Consider the following 20,253-nt stretch of genomic DNA (forward strand, 5'->3'; position numbering starts at 1 on the left):
CAGCGACGAAATCTCAGGGTCTGTGCCGGTGGAAAAAGGTGGGGAGGGTGAGCAACGTCAGGGTGTAATCCAGCCAGGGATTAGGACCGGCCAAACATCACCAATAATAAACAAATGACTTAACATTAGAGCCTGAGCCATGCCAGATTTTTGGGTCCAATGCCGCTCCAGATTTAAAAGTCCTCCTAGCCTGGGATCAATACCATTTTTGGGTTTCTGATCCGGTCAGAGCGGAAATAACTTTACGCCATCATTACATCGTCAGGTGGCGAGAACCAACGACCGGAACCACGGGCGCCGTGTACCTCCAAAATGATTCCCCTAGTTTAAAACTTGTTTAGTTTGGTATAATCGTTTTGTTTCTTTTGGTGAAATAGTCGTTTGGTATTTCCATCTTTTATTCTAACTCGTAGCACGACTAGCGAGACTAAACGAGTTGATTGGCATCATGTGGGGAACAAAAACAATGCGACGCCAACCGGAAGCAACCACCGGAACCGCGATTCTTTTTTTCCTTTTTTCTAAACCGGATCATACGGCTAGTTTTAGCGAATACCAGGCTTTCCTCCGAGGTGGAAAGTCTGGTGACGCAAGGTTAGAGGCCTCCTACACCAACGATTATGGCCCTCAGTCAAAAAGTCAATCAATAATGAATAAATAAAACGTATATTTGATTAGTTTCTATTTGAGAAAATTAAACTTAAAAGCAAACAATTTAAAAAAAAAAAGACTGAACCTTATTTTAGTTAACCACTTAGCCTTATTAAAAAGAAAACAAGCTACAAGCTGAAAGCAAAGAAAAAGGTTGGAAGGGGTTAAAAAAAAATCGGGACACATGGGATGCATAACCGGCAATAAGAATGTCGTCAGAGAAGTCAAAGAACGGGCGATACATATATATATATACACATATATACATACATACACACACACACACACACACACACACACACACACACACACACACACACACACACACACACACACACACACACACACACACACACACACACACACACACACACACACACACACACACACACACACACACACCGTCATACATATACATACACATACATACAGTACATACATACACACACAGTATGGGCTGAACTGATATATGGGTCTGGCTCCGAACATGACCAATAATAAACAAATGACTTGCATTCCCGGGGTGCGTGGTTGTTGCACGGCCCCGGGGGCTCCATCCAGCCTGAACCCAACCAAGGGTCTGGATGCAATCCTCACTGTTTATCGGTCCAAGAAGTGGAAGCAGCAACTTGTTGAAAACCTCCATGACAAAACGCTGGGGGAGGACAAACCCCAGTGTGGGGAAGGCAGCACAACATCTCTGCTGCTTGCTTTGATTTAGAGCTTTACACCCTGGTTTCTCGAATTGATCCCAGTCGAGGCAACTCTGAGAACGGCCGTGTCTGAAGTCATTTAGCTCATTCACTGCTCCCTGCTGCTCCCTATGGCTAGTTGTTCTCACACATTTTCATGTCAAAGACCCCCCCCCAAATGGATGTTGTTGCTGTCGGGCAGAAACCTCTTACAGTATCCCCATATTCAAACTTTTTGCGTTTTTTAACTTAACGTTCTGTGCCAGAAATCTCACCGTTAAGCTGTGCGGCGCTGTTTAAGCTGTAGACTCAAAGACGAGAAATCCATGTGAAACAAAGCATGCGTTCATTTTGCACGATGGTCCTGGCTAACGCCTGGAACGATAACATCTCTCACACGAGTAACAATGGCAGAGCGATCGTGCATACAAAATGAGTCGTTTTCCCCAGCGTAAAAAGTTTCGGAGTTATAGGGGTTTTAGAGACGGAGATAGAACGTAAGCGGATGGGAGCCATGTTTTTTGGCACGGTGATCCATCTGTCCTTTCCTTCTCAGAATCACCATGGGTGATTCCAGAGCTGCTCGAGCCCCTCCCGTGTGGAAAAAAACGAAAATAAAATAAATACTGAAAACACGGTTCAGACCGTGTTCGGCACCGAATCGCTACTCTGTGAAAACACAGTTCAGACTGTGTTTGGCAGACGATGTGTTAATTAACACCCTACTTGATCACACTACAGCGTCACACAAAAGCATGAAAAGTAGCAGATACGCAAGCTCGAAATGCGGCGTGAAGCGACGCGTTTCGAGCTTGGCGATCTGCTACTTTTTGAAAAAAGTAACAGTTTTGGACATAAGAGGTTTCCACCCGACAGAGACGATATGTATTTGGCTGTGGACACCCCCATCTGAAAATATTGAGTGCCAGCAGCGACTCCCATAAAAGAATGGTGACATTTTTAAGCAGTTAAAATAAGGCATAAAATACAGTAGGGTTAGTGCTGTAGTTAAACAAAAATGTGATGCTATATTAGCTCATTTTTGCTGGGGACCCCCTGGAACCCACTCGGGGACCCCTGGGTGTCACCTGACCCCGTTTCTATATTATACTGTTTTTAGACTGATGCTATATTGGTTTATCTATTGTATGAGCCTAGATTACTGAGGTACTACTCTGTCTCTATGCATTTAATGCATGTTTTTACCTTGCTTAGTAAATTGTAAACCCAATTCACTCACTTGACCGGAGTCCCCCATGCATGGGCACTATACCAAGCCTCCTTCTGTTTTCACTCAATGCAAGCTTGTAGATGAGCTATTTTCACAGCTGTCACACAATTAACCACTTAAACCCATAGAGTTATAATATATCTAGAGGGCGGACTGCCCCCCCGCCCCCCCCCCCCAGCTATTAATTTCAATTAAAGTTGCTCAGTGGCGTTTGAAGCACACGGAAGTCTGCCGGAAGTATAAAATTGGGTCCATTGGGTCTATGCCATAGTAGACTGGAGGAGCCCTATCGAAGGTCTTGAAGGGCGGATCCAAAGCCTTGCGCTCGGTACCAGGGCCGCTTGAGGGACTCCAGTTACCCATATGGGATTTAAGTGGTTAAACAATCTGATCAGCGTCGGCTGCTAAAAAATACCAAATGAAATGGAACTAAATGGACCCTTATATACAGGACCCAGTCCATTTGGTTCCATCTGTACACTCTCAGAGATAAAATGAACAATGCCGATTTTTTTTTACCGTGCAGATTATACGTTTAGCCGTGCAGAAAAGTATGCGAAACAGCAGAAAAGGCCACAGTTAAAAAAGTCCACTCTTTTGTAGTGAATATGACATCAGACAGAGTGGTTCACTACATCTTACTAGGGCCAGTTTGAGCCCCAATTCTATGAAGAATGGAGGGAGGGGATGTTTCTGTGCGTGCGTGCGTCTGTGTGTATGTATGCGTGTTCATTCGTGTGCACGTACATTCTCATGCACCTGCGTGTGCACGCCTGTGCTCAAGCAAAGCGTTGCCTCCCACCTCCTCACTCTAATCCAGCTATTATGCTTCACTCCACTTGTTCTTATCCAAGGTGGAAAAGTGCCGAGACGGCAACTATTATTGGCCTTCTCTTCTCTTCTCTTGCGGGGCCTCTCTGCTTGCTTGCTGGGGGACCCCCACGGCGCTTTACCTGCTGGGGCCGGGGGACTCAACGTCAAGCCTGAGGGACTCTGTCCGTCCGTCCCCCCCGCTCACCAGCGTCCGTCCGTCCCTCTACAGCCATGTCCCCCCCCCCCCCCCACCCAGGACCGGCACAAAAGCCATCTGGGGCGCGACCGACCGAGAGGGGCTGCTGTGGTGTGGTGGCTGGCAGAATAACTCTTTCTGTTCGCGCCCTGCATGGTTTCCGACTTACGAACCGCCTCCTCCTCCACCCTTCTAATCCTGGCCTACATGCCTGACTCCATCTGAAAGCCCCACACACAGTGCTGGGAAAAGTACTCCCATTTGTTTTTTTTACTTAAGTAAAAAAGTAGCAATACCACAATGTAGAAATACGCTGTTTACAAGTAAAAGTCCAGTATTCATAAGTACCAAAGTATTGGAATAGAAATAAAATAGTACGAAATAGGGCTTTAAGTGCTTCATGTATGTTTTGTAATAAAAATCTAAATCTGCAAAGTAACTTTGTTTAATTGTAGTAGTGTAAAAAGTACAGTATTTGCTGCTGAGATGAGCAAGAAGTATAAAGTATTGAAAAATGGATATCGCCCCAAAACTGTTACTTATAAGGATTCAAATTCAAGAGCAGCAAAAGTAGAAGATCTACAAGCTCAAAGTCGGTCGCTTCATGCCGTGCTTCGGGCTTATGGATCTGCAACTTTTATGTGACGCTATAGTGTGATCAAGTAGGGCTTTAATTTAAAAAATAAACAAAACAGAAAAAGTTAGAATATGGAGACAAGAGGTTTCTGCCCTGATAGCAACGATATACAGCACTAAGGTGAAAGTGCCTGAAACTTTGACTCAAGTACAGTACTTGGGAGTAAATGTACTCGGTTTACTTTTCCACCAGTGATCCTGGCCCTACATGGCTGACTCCATCTCAAAGCCCCTCACACGCCAGAAAGAGTCTGAAAGCCAAAAGTGCTGCGAGATTTCAATAAAAGACCACCTGCTCATCAAACTAAATTGCACTCGAGAAAAGAAAAAAAAAATGTGCGAGAGAGTGAGTGAAAAAAAAGAGGAATAAGAAAGAAAGACAAGCCACCCCGCTCCCCCTCTGTGATCCTGGCAGACAAAAGAACAAATTACATTTCTGCATGATGGAACCTCGGGGGTCACGGCGGTGTGGAGAGAGAGGGGGGGAGGAGGGAGGGGGGCACTCAGGGGTTGCGTTTGTATGCGAACGCGGTATTATGGGTTCAATCACGATAGACAGAGAGAGAGAGAGAGAGACAGAGAGAGAGAGAAAGAGGGGTGCAGAATACCTCGGAGGCTTTCATCTTGCCTTCTTTTGTATTCCCCCATCCCCACTTGTCTCTGTTGTTCTCCTCTCTCTCCTCTCTACTGGGCAGAATTGACTGTTATTATTCCAAACAGCATTATCTTTATTAATGCCACAGGTCTTGGGGCGGCGCGCTCCCTGAGAGCCAGGTCTGCGCTGAGCCGAAGCCAATCTCCCTAAGATAAAAGCCCCGGCGGAGAGAGAGCCTGTGGGTCTGGCTGGCCAGCCAGGACATAGGCCTTCATCCCCTCTCTCTCTCTCCCTCTCTCTCTCTCGCTCTCTTCTCCGTCATAGAGAGACCGCAGCACCTGCAGAGCACCAGGACATGGCTTTCATCTCCACACTTCCGTCAGAGCGCCATAGCATTTGAACTGAGATCAACTCTATTCTAACCAGAGGCCTGTCTGTGAAGCCACTTTACACAGAACAGATAAGACTGCATTGTATTGTACAGAATGTTAATACACAGGACACTATTCAGTGCTAATTTAACTCTGAGAGCGTATAAATGTAAGGGAACATTTTGGTTACGCCTTGCTATAAATCTCTGCATGAGTATGTGAGTAGGACGGTGCCTGTCAATCTGTCATTCACGCATCTCGAGAGCCGCCTGACTGTTCGGCTTCAAACTCGCCATGAACCCGAGGGACTGCGGTGCCCAGCGTTAGTTAATTAGCCGATTGTCCAGTCCAGAACCGCCGATCCGACCAGATTAGGCATGAAAGACACAGATGGGTACAACGGGTACAATGGCTATTGCATAACCGGGTGGGGCATGAATTTCCAACTTGCATCGTTTCCGAGTAGCCTGGGCACCGGTCAAGTCTCTATATACAGTAAATAAGCGAAATCTCTGGGTGTGTGCATATATGGGGCATGCATTACAATGGACATTTTTGTTAAATATTTTAAGTATAAAACATACAGTATATGAGAAATATTCAGGTATTTTACAACAGTGGTGATGAGATTAGCCACGGAAAGACAGAAGGACACAGACAGACCCTCTTCTAGACGGCTCAGCCATCTGGAAACCACACCATAAAAAAGCCACACCATAAAAAAAAGCCAAAGTAAAATGTTTGTGACACTATAATGCACACACGTTTACTGAACATTGCACGTCAGTGGTTCTCAAAGTGGGGTCCGGGGACCCCCAGCAAAATGATGCAAATGGTCCCTTAGGCTACGCCCCTTCAATGAAAATTAGGGCACAGGCATACACAGAGTAGACCCGCTTCAGCCAAACCACATCTATCTATGCCTGTGCCCTAATCTTCATTAATAGGTACCCATAAGGACTTCGGAGTGCCGGTTATTCTTTGCTTTATACATTGAGTCTTGTTGAGCCGTGCACCCAGTACAAACCGTTATTTGCATGGACTGACCGGGGGACATCGAAACCATAACAGTTGGGAAACACTGTAATGTACGTCATGGGTGCCGTGGAGCATCATTGTGGCTCGTAAGCACACAGCATTGTGTTGTCACAGCGTAGCCTGTATTGTTAGTCACATGTGTGTTGGGTCAGGGCTGTTTTGCAAAGGCCCTCAAGCATGGCGAGTTATTTTAAAGGGTGGTGTGGAGAGCTGACGTGTGGCCGGAGCAGGGCAGGGCAGGGCAGGGCAGCGAGGGGCAGGGCAGCGCGGCCGCATGCATGGGGCCCCGTGCTGCAAAGCCCCCCTCGCTTCGCTGGTCATACAGCATCAGCCCCCCGGCCCGAGCACAGGACACTGATTTATGGGACAGGGGATTACTATCAAACCAGCCGTGAGGACCACCCAGACAGTGGCACAGGACGTCAGGCGCACACACGCGCGCGCACACACATGCACGCTCACGCACGCACACACACACAGTTGCACTATCATGCATAGACATCTACAACCATTGACGTACACACAAATAAATGGTTGCAGACATTGCATAAATCTCTCAAAAATACAATTTAAAATATTACGTAACAGAAAATTTGTATCCCAGAAAAATATAAAACACAAACTTGCGCACACGTATGCACACACACACACACACATGCACAAACGCACACAAGTACACACATCCACACACGCACGCACGCACGCACGCACACCCACCCACCCACGCACACACACATGCACAAACGCACACACATCCACACCCGCACCCGCACACACACACACACACACACCCGCACACACACACACACACACACACACGCACACGCACACACACACACACACATGCACACGCACACGCACACGCACACGCACACGCACACACACACACACACACACACACACACACACAAGGAAGAGCTCTGTTCAGGGTTTGAATCTTTAAAAAAAGGAGGGTGTACACTTTCCTAACCACCTACAGTATGCCAGCCTACTTCTTCGACAAATAAAGGAAAAATACGAGATCACAATGTGTCACCATGCAACGCGTTGTGATCTTGTAGATCTACTATTTCCACTATTTAAAAACGAAATGACCAAAACACAATGACAGCGTTGGGGCTCATTGTAGAGAGGGAGAGGGAGAGAGCGCGATCCACAGAAGATGGTCCAGCATGATACAGCACTTCCGTTCCTGCATTCACGGTGACAGATTATATTAACGTAAGGAATGATAGCCAGCACTCACGCTCTGTCCATTCAGGCACTCCTCATTTCCTTATTAAAGCAGGCAACATGACAAACACAAGTTTTTGATATTGTGTTTGTGACTGGAGTTTTGTGCTCGCATTCCTTCTAGACAGATTATATTAATCGTCGTAAATCCGTGCGGGAATCCCCTCGCATTAAGAGAGTAAATTAAAATACGTGCAATTCCCGAAATCCCATGCATGAAATTCAAGGCCCCTGACATAAATTATTTGTCAAACATTGAAATGTTTTGTTATTATGAAACAAAAATATTAAGCACATCAGACAAGTCTTAACATTTCCCCCAAAAAAGGGAAACGCATGTATTTAATTCAATCTGACCAGAAGCAGGGATAAAAAACATACAGTACCCCCACCGGCGGCGATAACAATGAATGACCAGCGGGGGGGAAAATAATATCAAAAGACCCCCGGTCTCTGCTAACCATCTTGAGTGTCGGCGTCAGGGATTTGAACCAGAGACCGAAGGGTCACCGCGCAGACCCCACCACCGCTCTCCCTAGATAGATGCCGAGCCAGGAAGCCATGCCGTTCAATGACATCACCGTATCTCTGTTTCCCCCCCACTTGGTCTTTTCCCTCAGATCATTTCAGATGTTGTGTAACAACTCTCTGATCACTTCAGATGGTATTGATGTAATTGTAGTCAGACGACAAGTGTTTTTTCCCTCCCCGCTGACCCGGATCCGTGATAGAGAACCTTCCATGTTCCTGCAGCGTGCGGCTGAGATGAGAAGCAGAGAGGCCTGTCTGCATGCATGAGCTCTCATCAAAAAACCCTTTGTGAATTCCCCCCGGAAAACGGAGGGTGACATTTGACATTTTCTCTAAAGCACGATGATTCGCCTCGTGCTATAGCAGTGCTCGGGGGTGATTACACTTTCCACGTTTTCTTGATTCCGATTCTTTTTTCCTTTTGTTTTGAGAGCCAAATGCATTTCCCATCTCTCTCTCTCTCTCTCTCTCTCTCTCTCTCTCTCACACTTTTCTTCCAAGTCACACATCTTCACCCAGAAGAAACACACGCGCAAACATGCCGAGGAAAAAAGGGGGGAGAGAGAGAAAGAGAGAAGGAAAGAAAGAAAAACAGTGCAGAATGAAAAGCACATATTTCTCGCTTGCCAGGACACAGTGGAACAGAACCCTCGAGGCGATGGTCGGATGAGCCGAACAATGGGGGAGGCAATGACAAATCGGACGCGGTGCATTCCCAGTGCAAACACTCACCTCATAAAGGGAGACAGGTAGGCAAACACTCACCTGCCCTGAGCTAATAACTGTATGTGCGCGGACTCAGACACACTTATGTGCGCACGTACACACACACACACACACTTGCGTGCGTGCACACACACATATGCGCACGCACGCACACATACACACACACACACCCTTGAGCTTGTTGATTAAGTTGAGACAGCCATGGGAATGGGACCTTTAGTGAAGGTGTGGGCCAGGCTTACCTCAGTGCTAGCTAAGCTACAAAGCAATAAATCTCATGGTTACAGAGGGCAGCGTGCAGCGCAGCGCTAACACAAAAGCACTGTATATATACGTACTGTATGCCGCGCTCGTGTCTGGATATTGTTTCCGACCGTAAATATATACTGACGAGGGAACGTGGGGACTCGGTGTGGACCGCACGCACGCCCACCCTTCTCCGCCATGCACCCTGCCGCTCCTGTTGCTGGGTTACGTGAAAGCATGGAACTTTTAACCGCTTAAACCCCATATGGTTGGTTGACCGGAGTCCCTCAGAGCTCTATACTAGTGTATTTTCAGGTTTCTGTATATTGTGGGGAAAGCTTTGGCTGAAAATAGCCGATCGACATGCAAACTCACACAACCTTGTCGATCTGCTATTTTCCTGTGAAAGCCTATCCCCACAAAAAGGATGCTGGGGTTTAAGTGGTTAAAATGGTGTGAGCCTATCGTCGCTGTTGGGTGGAAACGTTCTGTTTTTTTTTCCCGTAAATGAACGCTAGACTATTTCATCAAACAAGAGTGTTGCACAAAAGTAGTAAAAATAGCAGATCTACAAGCTCACAACGCAACGGCCCGGGCTGCTGGCGCAGCAGTCCGGGCACCGAGGCTGCAATGCAGCCTGACAGCGTGTTGCAGGTTCGAATCCCGATCCCGACGACCTTTGCTGTGTGTCACTCCCCGTCTCTCTCTTCCCCAGCCTACTATCCCCAGCCTACTGTCTTACTGTATCAATAAAGGCATAAAAAGCCCAAAAAAAAATCTAGAAAAAAAGTTAAAAAAATGAATGGTTTTGGACATACAAGTTTTTCCGCCCGGCGACAGCGGCGGCGGTGCTATGATGTATAGGGGGGGGGGTAGGAGGACTGCTCTCTCTGCTCTGTTTAGAGGTTCTGCCGCATGCACTGCGAAAATAAACACGGCTTGAACGATTTTAACCGAGAAAACCACAATGGCTGCAGGGGGATTGCAGCCGCGTATACACAGATTGCAACATGCTATAAGCTGCCTATATGCCTGTCCTAACAAACACCAGCTAGCTAAGGCCTCTCTCTGGAGAGAACAAACATGTGAGAGAGGAGAGGAGAGGAAACCTGTGCGCACGTGTGTGTGTGTGTGTGTGTGTGTGTGTGTGTGTGTGTGTGTGTGTGTGTGTGTGTGTGTGTGTGTGTGTGTACCATAATTGTAAGGGCCAAATGCCCAAAGTATAGTAGAATTTGAGAAATAAGACAATTTGAGGATCCTGTTCCCAGTCCTCACATGAAGAGAAATGGATCTTATATTATATTATGGTTAAAAAAACATATATTTGGGAGGAGTTAGCCTTACAATTAGGAATTCAGGATGGGGTTAGGGTTAGAGTTAAAGGTAAGGTAAAAGTGATTTACTTTGGTTAAAATAAGTGTTAAATATCTCTATATTCTGAGTACTCATTGCTATAGAGTGTTCAGTAAAAGGAGTCTCCCATGTCTCTCCAGCTCTTTATTAAACATAAAATGCATTTTCAGTGCTCTCTCCTGAATGATTGGCTTAAATTTTGTCACCTACCTGAAAATGTACTATATTCTGTTTACTAAAGAGCTGGAGAGACCCCTTTGACCGAACAAACGCTCTGTAGCAATGATTACTATCAGAATATAGTACTTTAACCTTTTTAACAAAAACAAAAACTATATATATATATATCACTTACCGGTACCCTACCTTTAAGCATTTACAGGTTTAAGTTTAGGGGTTAGGGTTGAGTCTGATTTACATTTAGTTGTGCGCCAGTGTCATGCACCCAAAATAGATTTACAAGCTTGTAGATCAGCTATTTATGGCTTTTAGGGTTAGCTTTAAAAAACAATCGTAAACATCACATTCATAAAAAATACTGTCCTAAAATGTTGATGTCCTCACAAGTATAGTAATGGTGGTGAGTGTGCGTGTCCGAGTGCGCGCTTTCTGTACGTGTGTGTGTGTGTGTGTGTGTGTGTGTGTGTGTGTGTGTGTGTGTGTGTGTGTGTGTGTGTGTGTGTGTGTGTGTGTGTGTCGCAGAGGGGAACAGGAAACCATTGATGACTGCACTCACTTTCCAACCAAACAAATCACACACATTTTCCCCTTCAGGTCGTCTTTCCCATGCAGAGCGTAGCGGAGCGGCAGCGACGGGGGCACAAAGCCCCATGTGACACTGACAGCACCGCCCCGCCCTGTTGGGACACACCTCCCACAAGCCCCGCCCTCCACCACCACCCACCACCCATGTGACTCTCTATTGACACTTTTCGATTGGGCAGCCCGGTAGCCTAAGGCAGTGGTTCCTAAAATGGGGTCCCCCCCCCCCAGGGATCCTTGATGAAAATAACTTTAAACCCTATAATCGGATATTTGACAATACAAACGTGTAGATTAGTTAATTTTGGAAACCTCTTGAAAATGAAGGGAACATTTTGAATATTTTTTTAAATATTAACAACACAAATCTTGTATGGGGGGGTCCCTGGCACAAAACATTTTCAGATGGGGGTCCCTGGTCAAATACAAATATTAATTTCGGGGTCTGACCTTGACATGAAAAAAGTGTGAGATGCACTGGCGTAGGGGATGATGGGGCGAATGATGGAGACTGTTCTGGTGGTGTGTGTGTGTGTGTGTGTGTGTGTGTGTGTGTGTGTGTCAGTGTGTGTGTGTGTGTGTGTGTGTGTGTGTGTGCGCGCGCGTGTAGAGGGGGGTGGTGGTAGAGAGCTAAGGAGGGCTGGCTGGCAGCGGACACATGAGAGAAAACAAATTCCTGCCCCATCGCCATGGTGATGAGTCAACAGTGGGTCGGGGGGGGGGGGGTTGATTCGAGGGGATGCGGGGGGGTGGGTTGGGTCGCAGGCTGACCCACTGTAGTTAACAATTCATCCCCGTATCCGGCTTCCCAAATGATTGGGCAAACAGAGCGCCGCCGAGTCAAAGAGGGCCCCCGATGGGGGCTGAGAGAGGGGCATCACCCCTGGGTGACACGCTGACAGGAGCACACTGGCTGGTAGAGGGTGGACCGGTTGAGTCCAATGGAGGGGAGTCCCAGGGGTGGGATGGGGTGGAGGGGGAGGTGGGGTTGGGGGGGGTTACCGGTGGGGGGCGGGTTGAGAGAGGGGAGGTGAGAGGGAGGCCAAGTCCATTCAGTTCACTGTAGGCTGTGGCCACAAAACACAGTTTGTGGTTTTATGTGCTCGTGTAATCAAATGGTAGTTTTTCATGGATGTCATTTTCGCCGTGACATTGATAGCTTTCAAATGCTCCCCTCGGCTAGCTTAAAGCAGAAAGAAATAAAAAATAACGAAAAGGAACAACATGAGGTGAAATTTAAAAAAAAAAAACAAATCCAAACCTGAGTTTAACTCATTAAGACCTGAGGCCGATTCTACAAAATGTCTTCTAAATCCTAACAGTTTTTTGAAAAAATGTTACAATTGTTACTGTTACAAAATGTTACTAAAGTGGTTCTCAAACTTTTTCATGTCAAGGACCCCCAATATGCTTTGTATTTGGCCACGGACCCCCATCTAAAAATATTTTGTTCCAAGGACCCCCAGAAGCAAAGGTTTGAGTTACAAATGTTCGCTTTAAAAATATATATATATTCAAAGATTTGTACAAATTTTCAAGATTTTTCAAAAAATAGCAGATCTACAAGCTCGTAGCGCGGCACTCGGTGCCGCGCTACGAGCTTGTAGATCTGCTATTTTTGAATAGCCCAAAGAAATCTAAAAATGACATAGAAGCGTTCCCGGTCTTAATGGTTTAATGCAGCCTTACTACACACCAAACCATTATTGGAAAACTTTTGTCCAAACTTCCACATGCTGAACAATGAGAGAAATGATCTCTGTTTCTCTCTCTGCGACTTTGGAACCGCTCCCAAACTGGCAGTTCAGGCTGACGTTAAAACAACTTAAATGGTTAATAGCGTTTGGCAGACAATTATGCCAAACAGTGAAATGAGTTGCGTCAGGATATAGAGTTTTATAAGCCCGAGCCACAGCGGCACTATAAGTCTCTGGCACACGGCCATTTTGGGTCCTTATATTACACATTTTGTGGAGCATGGGGGTGAGGGCTTGAAACAAGAACCAGAGTCCAGAGGAACAGCTAAACGCTGAACACCAACCCATGGACGGTGGCCATGATGGCCCGAGTTTGGAGATAAACATGGCTGCAACTATTTTATGTATTTAGTTTTCTTCGCAATTGATTACTTCTATTGATTACTTTTTTGTTTAATCGAATCGAGTGCCTTTTAAAAAAAATCTTCTTCTATCTTTTGTTTACATCAACGAATCGATGAACCACTTAGGCCCTGTTTTATACTTTGTTGCACGACGGTGTTGTGCAGAAATAGTGAAAATATCAGCTCTACAAGCTCACAACTTGTAGATCCGATATGTGAAAATATCAGATCTACAAGCTCACAACTTCCGATATTTCCACTATTTTTGAAAGTTTTTTTAGAATTATTTTGGCTTTAATGACATTGCCAAAATAGGGATTGATTGATTATTAATTGATTACTTTATTACATTATAATGATAAGTATTGATTGAACCGATTAGCACGGTTGAACTGCTGCAGCCCTATAGTTCAGGGAGATAAAGGTAAAGAACAGGCATAACCCAGGTGCTTGTCGCTAAGTTTATGGGTGCGTTAAGCTTAAGCTCCCCCCTAATAAGACCACATGGCCGGGGGATAACGTATACACAGCTGAGATTTACAGGGCAAAACTTTAACACTGGAACACCGCAAGCTCCAGTCGAAGCCATTTGTAATGTCTCTGGTAACATATATACTCACCACAAGAATCCCTGGGAAGCAAGGGGGAACATCATCATTCCGGGAACCGGGATATTCCTCCACTCTGGAAAAAAGGGAGGGGAGAAGAGAAGAGAAAAAAAAAAATCAAAAGGGAGGCAAAAAACGTCACTCTACGCACCAACGGCATGGTATTACATTTCCTTCTCTGGTTGAGTGGAAACCTCATATATCCAAAACTGTTACTTTTCAGGATTCAGAATCAAAAGCATCAAAAGCAGCAGATCTACAAGCTCGAAACGCGTCGCTTCGCGCCGCGTTTCGAGCTTGTAGATCTGCTACTTTTTATGCTTTTGTGTGACGCTGTAGTGTGATCGTTAATTTACCAAAAAACACAAAAAGTTAGACTATGGAGATAAGAGGTTTCTGCGCCGACAGCAACAATATATGTTTAACTCCTGCCTCTCTGCTTGTTGGGTTCGGCTCAGTGCCTTTCAGTGGAGCTGTGGTGGAAATATAGTTTCCTCTGTCGGGTGGAAACCTTGTATGTCCAAAAAAACCAGTTACTTTTCAGAAAATGGGGGGGAAAAAATAACCTGTGTTCCTATTTGAATCTAGTGTAGTTATGCTTTAATCACAAGCTCCTGTTAATACTTTTCACCTGGACTTTCAAACAAACAAAAAATAGCAGATCTACAAGCTCGCATGGCGAGTCTTCGTGACACGTTGTAAAGCTTTTGCGTGACACTGTGGTATGACCAAGTAGGGCATTCATTTACGAGAAAAAAAAGGTTGAAATATGGAGATACGAGGTTATTGCCCCCCAACAGCAACGATAATGTAATACGGGGGGACAACTTGGAACACGGTTCAAAGCCACAACCCTGCTTGGACCAGGTTCCAACACGTTGACCGCTTTACAGCCGAGCCGAGCCGCTGCTCGACAAGCACGGGTCAGCGGCAGGAATAGCGCCGATGATGGACGGGTGGCTCCCATCAATATATTAAAATACCACAAGAGTTGAACTTGACACTTCCAACGGGGGCCGGAGTTAAAGTATGATCCTCTGAGAGGGTAGAAATGGACTGAAAGGTCTTTCCTTTTTTTTAAACAGAATGAACACTGAGGAACATAAGGTTTTTCTGGTACAGTCATGCTCCTGTGTTTGGCACGTGACTCTGCGATGTCATAGGCTGGTTACGGCACTGTACTGCGATAGGCTGGTTAGAGTACTGTACTATGATAGGCTGGTTACAGCACTGTACTGTGATAGGCTGGTTACAGCACTGTACTGTGATAGGCTGGTTACAGTACTGTACTGTCATTGGGTGTTCTATACTGCTGTGAACAGGGCATTATACAAAATAAATACAAATACAAATACAAATAAAAGTAGTTGTTGTTATAATCTAGACCAGTGGTTCTCAAACGTTTAATATAAAAAAAGGTCCATTTGGTTCCATTTGTACACTCTCAGAGTTACAGACCTGTAAGGGTCCATTTGGAACACTGCAATTCAGTTTCATATCATGTGGTCATGTTGATATGGGGGGGGGGTTAGGTGTCTATACTCATGGACACCTCGCCACATAGTCGGGGCCGGGAATCGAACCTGGGACCTTCTGTTTCCCAGGCGGCCTCTCTACCCATTCAAAAAGACAACCCACGTGTTAATGCCTTAAAACCCTATACTTTGTTGACCGCGATCCTCCAGGAGTCTAACCTTTTTTCCCTCTGTACACCAAATACACGAAATATGGTCGATGCACAAGCTTATATCTCTGCTAATTTCGCAGAATGTTCGCCTATTATTACGCCGTGCCCAGAATAGGGGCGCGCGGGTTCATGTGGACGACAGTGGGGGCCCATTACTGCTTCTGTTACATACGTCAGAAGCCAGTGATTTCACAAGCACACACTAACATGTCAGTCCTTTTACCTGGGAGCAACACACCCCTGCACATAAATGAGAAACAGAGAAAGTTAAGAGCGCGTCCGTCACCCAGAAACGAACAGAACAGAACAAAAACAAAAGGCAAGAAAAAAAGAATTTAAATACGTGATTTCTTCTTTTTTTTATTTTTTTCATCGTCATTAAAATTCCAGATGTGGAGTCACTTCTCGAAAATGTGTGTTAACCGAGGGACTTTGGGGCAAAACCTTTTGGCCAAAGCCGTGGAGGTTCTAAATTTAGACTATTTCCTAAAATAAAAAAGTGAGTTCAATCACTGGCACCGGGCGAGACTTTCTACTCCCCATGCATGACCTCAGCGGCGCGGGCCGGCGTCACTCGTGACGAAATCCTAACCATATAAAACAACACAGAAAAAGACCTCCTCAAATACACTGAGTACACATGTGGGGGAAACAAGCCACAAGTTTAATGTCCCTTGCAAATGATTCTATTATGGTAATCCCACTCAAAAAAAAATCCAAAACGCAAAAACAGAAAAATATAGTTACGGCGAGTCCAAACTTGGAAGCCGTGCTTGAGCATAAATTACCTGACTGCGGCCGCCGACTGCTTTTTTACCAAAAAAAAAACAACACTTGATGCTGAAAGCACAAAATGAAACCCCAGGGTAAATTATATTACTTGGTACACAGTAAAATAAAATCCACAGTTTTAATTTATCCCGTGTGTAACTCGTAGAATGTACAAATGTAACCAAAACTATTATCTTTGCAGTTATCTTTATAGTTGTAGTTCGGGGCGGCCATGGCTGAATGGATAGAGAGCCCGCCTGGGAGGCAGAAGGTCCCAGGTTCGAGCCCTGCATGGCGGCAACGTGTCGACTCGAAGTGTCCCTGAGCAAGACAATGAATCCAGAACTGATGTGCCCCGCCCCCTCCTGCACTCACTTGAGAAGGTATTTATTACTTTACTGGAGTATTTCCAATTTTCAGTACTTTTCACTTCTGCTCCACTACATCTCAGAGGCAAATACTATACTTTTATTCCACTACAATTATTTGCATTTGATGCCAATGCTTTTGTACTTTTACTCAAGTACATTTTGAATTCCAGACTTTAACTTGTAACAGAGTAGTTTCTATATTGCAGTATTGATACCTTTAAGTAAAACATTTGAGTACTTTTTCCACCACTGAATAAGCCTTATATGCCTTTATACATTATAATTGACCTCTATAACCAACATTTTAAATTAAAAAACACCTTAAATATTTTCTTTATTTTAGAAATAGTTCATCTTTTACACAAGGGGGGCGACGCCCATCGCAAGTTGATGATGTCATTCATTTGTCCATGTGTGGTCCAGCAATAAACAATCACACTTAACCTAAACATAACACAAAAGCAACGTAATACTTCCTAAGGTTAATATGAGTTGTCAAAACAATATTTTAAATACATGTCTATTAGAACATGCATTCCATACATTCCATGGGGCTGGACCACACAAGGACAAAATGACATCATCAACGCGAGACGGGTGTTGTCCCCTGTGAGTACAAGTAATGAAAAAAAAAAGGAGAAACATTTTAAGGTGTTTTTCATTTTACAGTTTTTGTTTAGAAGGCAGTTATAATGTATTAGACATAAAAGGCATTGGTTCTCAAAGTGGGGCCCGGGGACCCCCAGGGGTCCTTTAGGGAGTTCCAGGGGGTCCCCAGCTAAATGATCGATAGTTAGGAACCAAATGGACCCTTATGGGTCAGTAACTCTGAGAGTGTACGAATGGAACCAAATGGACCCTAACGGGTCCATTTGGTTCCATTTGTACACTCTCAGAGTTAAATTAACATTTATTTTACTATCAATCGGGGTCCCAGAGATAGAAATGCCAGTAAATGGGGGTCCGTATAGCCTAATGCATGTCAAACTGGGGGTCCTTGAAATTAAAATGGTTGAGAATCACTGCTAGAGCTGTAGAAATCTTCTCTTATGGGGGTCCCTGGCATATCTTTTCAGAAGGGGGTCCGCGGGCTAATAACTGTCAAGTTGGGGGTCCTTCCTTGACATGAAAAAGTTTGAAAACCACTGATATAAGGCGTATTAGCCAGGGATCCTTTTAAAGGTTTAACTGTAACCTCTCCCCATATAGAGTACAGTACAGTAAGACAACTCAGAAAGGATGACTAATATATGGGTGCTACGGCGATACCGGTGATCTGTTATGTTTACTTTATCTGTTGTTTCTGTCAGGAGAATGTGTAACCAAGTGTGACCAAATGGTCCCGTAACAGGTTACATTATGCACATTCTCTGAGTTAAATTAACACCGCAGGATTTAACCTGTGAAAACACAGGGTTTAACTGAAGTCTCTCCAACATACAGTAACAGTAGTAGACGACTCATCAGACGGCATGAGTAATATATTGGGTGCTATAGTGATATAGGTCTGTTGTGTTTACTGTATCTGGTTGTTTTGGATGATAAGTGTGTGTGTGTGTGTGTGTGTGTGTGTGTGTGTGTGTGTGTGTGTGTGTGTGTGTGTGTGTGTGTGTGTGTGTGTGTGTGTGTGTAGTGGAGGATGCCCTGGGGCCGGGCTGTGTGGAGTAAGTCGAGCAGAAGGCCCGTGTAAGCTCTCAAGCATGCACCTATCGGTCCTGTAACTAAAACACAAGCAGTAAACACGGGTGATGTCAGGGATTACACCCTGCAATAGCGCCGCGGGAAACCGCACGCAGGCAAAGCGAAGGTGTCCCACCACACCAACACATTCCTGTTAACCCCGTCTCTGTTCCGTTCCGCGCGCTGGAAGCCTGATTGATAGGAGGGCTCATCGTCTATAGCCCTTGTTTGGCTGCTAGTGTGGAAGTTGTGTAAACGTCTTCAGGGCGATTGTGCGTATGTATACTATATATGTGTCTGCCTGTACTGTACTGTATATGTGGACCACAGGTGAGACAGCAAGAGAGAGAGAGAGAGTGTGTGTGTGTGTGTGTGTGTGTGTGTGTGTGTGTGTGTGTGTGTGTGTGTGTGTGTGTGTGTGTGTGTGTGTGTGTGTGTGTGTGTGTGTGTGTGTGTGTGTGTGTGTGTGTGTGTGAGTGTGTGAGTGAGTGAGTGAGTGAGTGAGTGCGAGTGAGAGAGAGAGAGAGAGAGAGAGAGAGAGAGAGAGAGAGAGAGAGAGAGAGAGAGAGACACTCAGAGAGAGAAAAGAGAGAGAGAGAAAGAGATGACAGTGAGTGGTCTAGTACAGTGGTTCTCAAACCTTTACATTTCAAGGTCTCCCCTCAACTCTGACAGTACACAAATGGAACCAAATGGACCCGTTAGGGTCCATTTGGTTCCATTTGTGTACTGTCAGAGTTACAGACGTGTAAGGGTCAATTTAGACCTCCCTAGAGGAACCCAGAGAGTCCCTAGAATCCACTTTGAGAAACACTGGTCTAGTAGTGTCACTACTCCGAACCCTGACAACACAAAACTGTGAAGTCTTTCAGACAACAAGACACCATTCCTCCACCATGCATCCAGAGCAGTGAAAAAACGTCCTCTCACACACAGGACAACCATCCACCACCATGCACCACCACCACCTCAGAGCAGTTGCCTCGACTCTGGTAGAAGTAGTAGGCAGCAGAGCCCTAATCTCCCTTCAAAAGGAAAACCGTTCAATGATTGATGAGTATATTTCTATGGCTTGAGAGATTTCTGTTTCCAATGAAAAGACAGGGAGTGAGACGACGGGAGTGGGAGTGTCAGGGAAGTGGAGGGCAACACACACACACACACACACACACACACACACACACACACACACACACACACACACACACACACACACACACACACACACACACACACACACACACACACACACACACACACACACACACAGGGAGTGCATTTCCTACAGTAAACAGCTCCCTCTAGAGCACTGCCTACCCTCCACCCTCCCTCCGCCCACTAGCTGCTGCTGCACCACCCCACTGTCTGTCTCTCTGCATAAAGGAGCCGTCGTCATACATGTACCATGATGCTCAAATGATACCCTGCCATTCAGCTCAGCCGTCACGAACCCAACCGCTGCTATGCATGGAAAGGAAAACAACTGCCAATGACTTTGTTCAGCCCCGTCGCAAGTTCCGTCCCATAAATAAACACGTTGTGTACACACACACACACACACACACACACACACACACACACACACACACGCACACACGCACGCACGCACACACACAGATATTCTCTCTAAAGGATAAGAACTAATGAGGATGACTCGTCCTGCAGTTTTTGCTGTATAATTCTGGGCACGACGTATAAAAACTCAAAGCCTGGTGCAGGGCGGCTGAGCCTCGGCATTTATCCCAGTGTGAGTTGATAATGAGGCGGGTCGCTATTAAAGATGTTTGCTTTAATCGTGTGCAGGGTTATTAGGGCCAGTTTACAGTGTGCACGGGGAGGGAGGGAGGGGAGGGGGGGAGGGGGGGGGGAGATTAAGGCGGGCCACGCGGAACGAGCACAAGCGCTCAGAGGAGGCCCGCGATAACGCAAGCCACCACAGCTATGCAGCAAACTCCTCTCTC

The 20,253-nt window shown here is 45.7% G+C and overlaps 1 long non-coding RNA gene across 3 annotated transcripts in view; it reads right to left on the reverse strand.

The window, feature by feature from the left end:
- Positions 1 to 20,253, reverse strand: part of LOC311055236 — a 144,344-nt gene that overhangs the window by 79,364 nt on the left and 44,727 nt on the right. For all 3 annotated transcript variants that reach the window (XR_014601773.1, XR_014601774.1, XR_014601775.1), the window contains exon 2: positions 13,796 to 13,859. This is a non-coding gene — a long non-coding RNA (uncharacterized lncRNA). The remainder of the gene's footprint in view (positions 1 to 13,795; positions 13,860 to 20,253) is intronic.

The sequence above is a fragment of the Gymnoscopelus microlampas genome (genome assembly GCF_963454915.1).
Source record: "Gymnoscopelus microlampas genome assembly, chromosome: 11".
Classification (NCBI taxonomy): domain Eukaryota; kingdom Metazoa; phylum Chordata; class Actinopteri; order Myctophiformes; family Myctophidae; genus Gymnoscopelus; species Gymnoscopelus microlampas.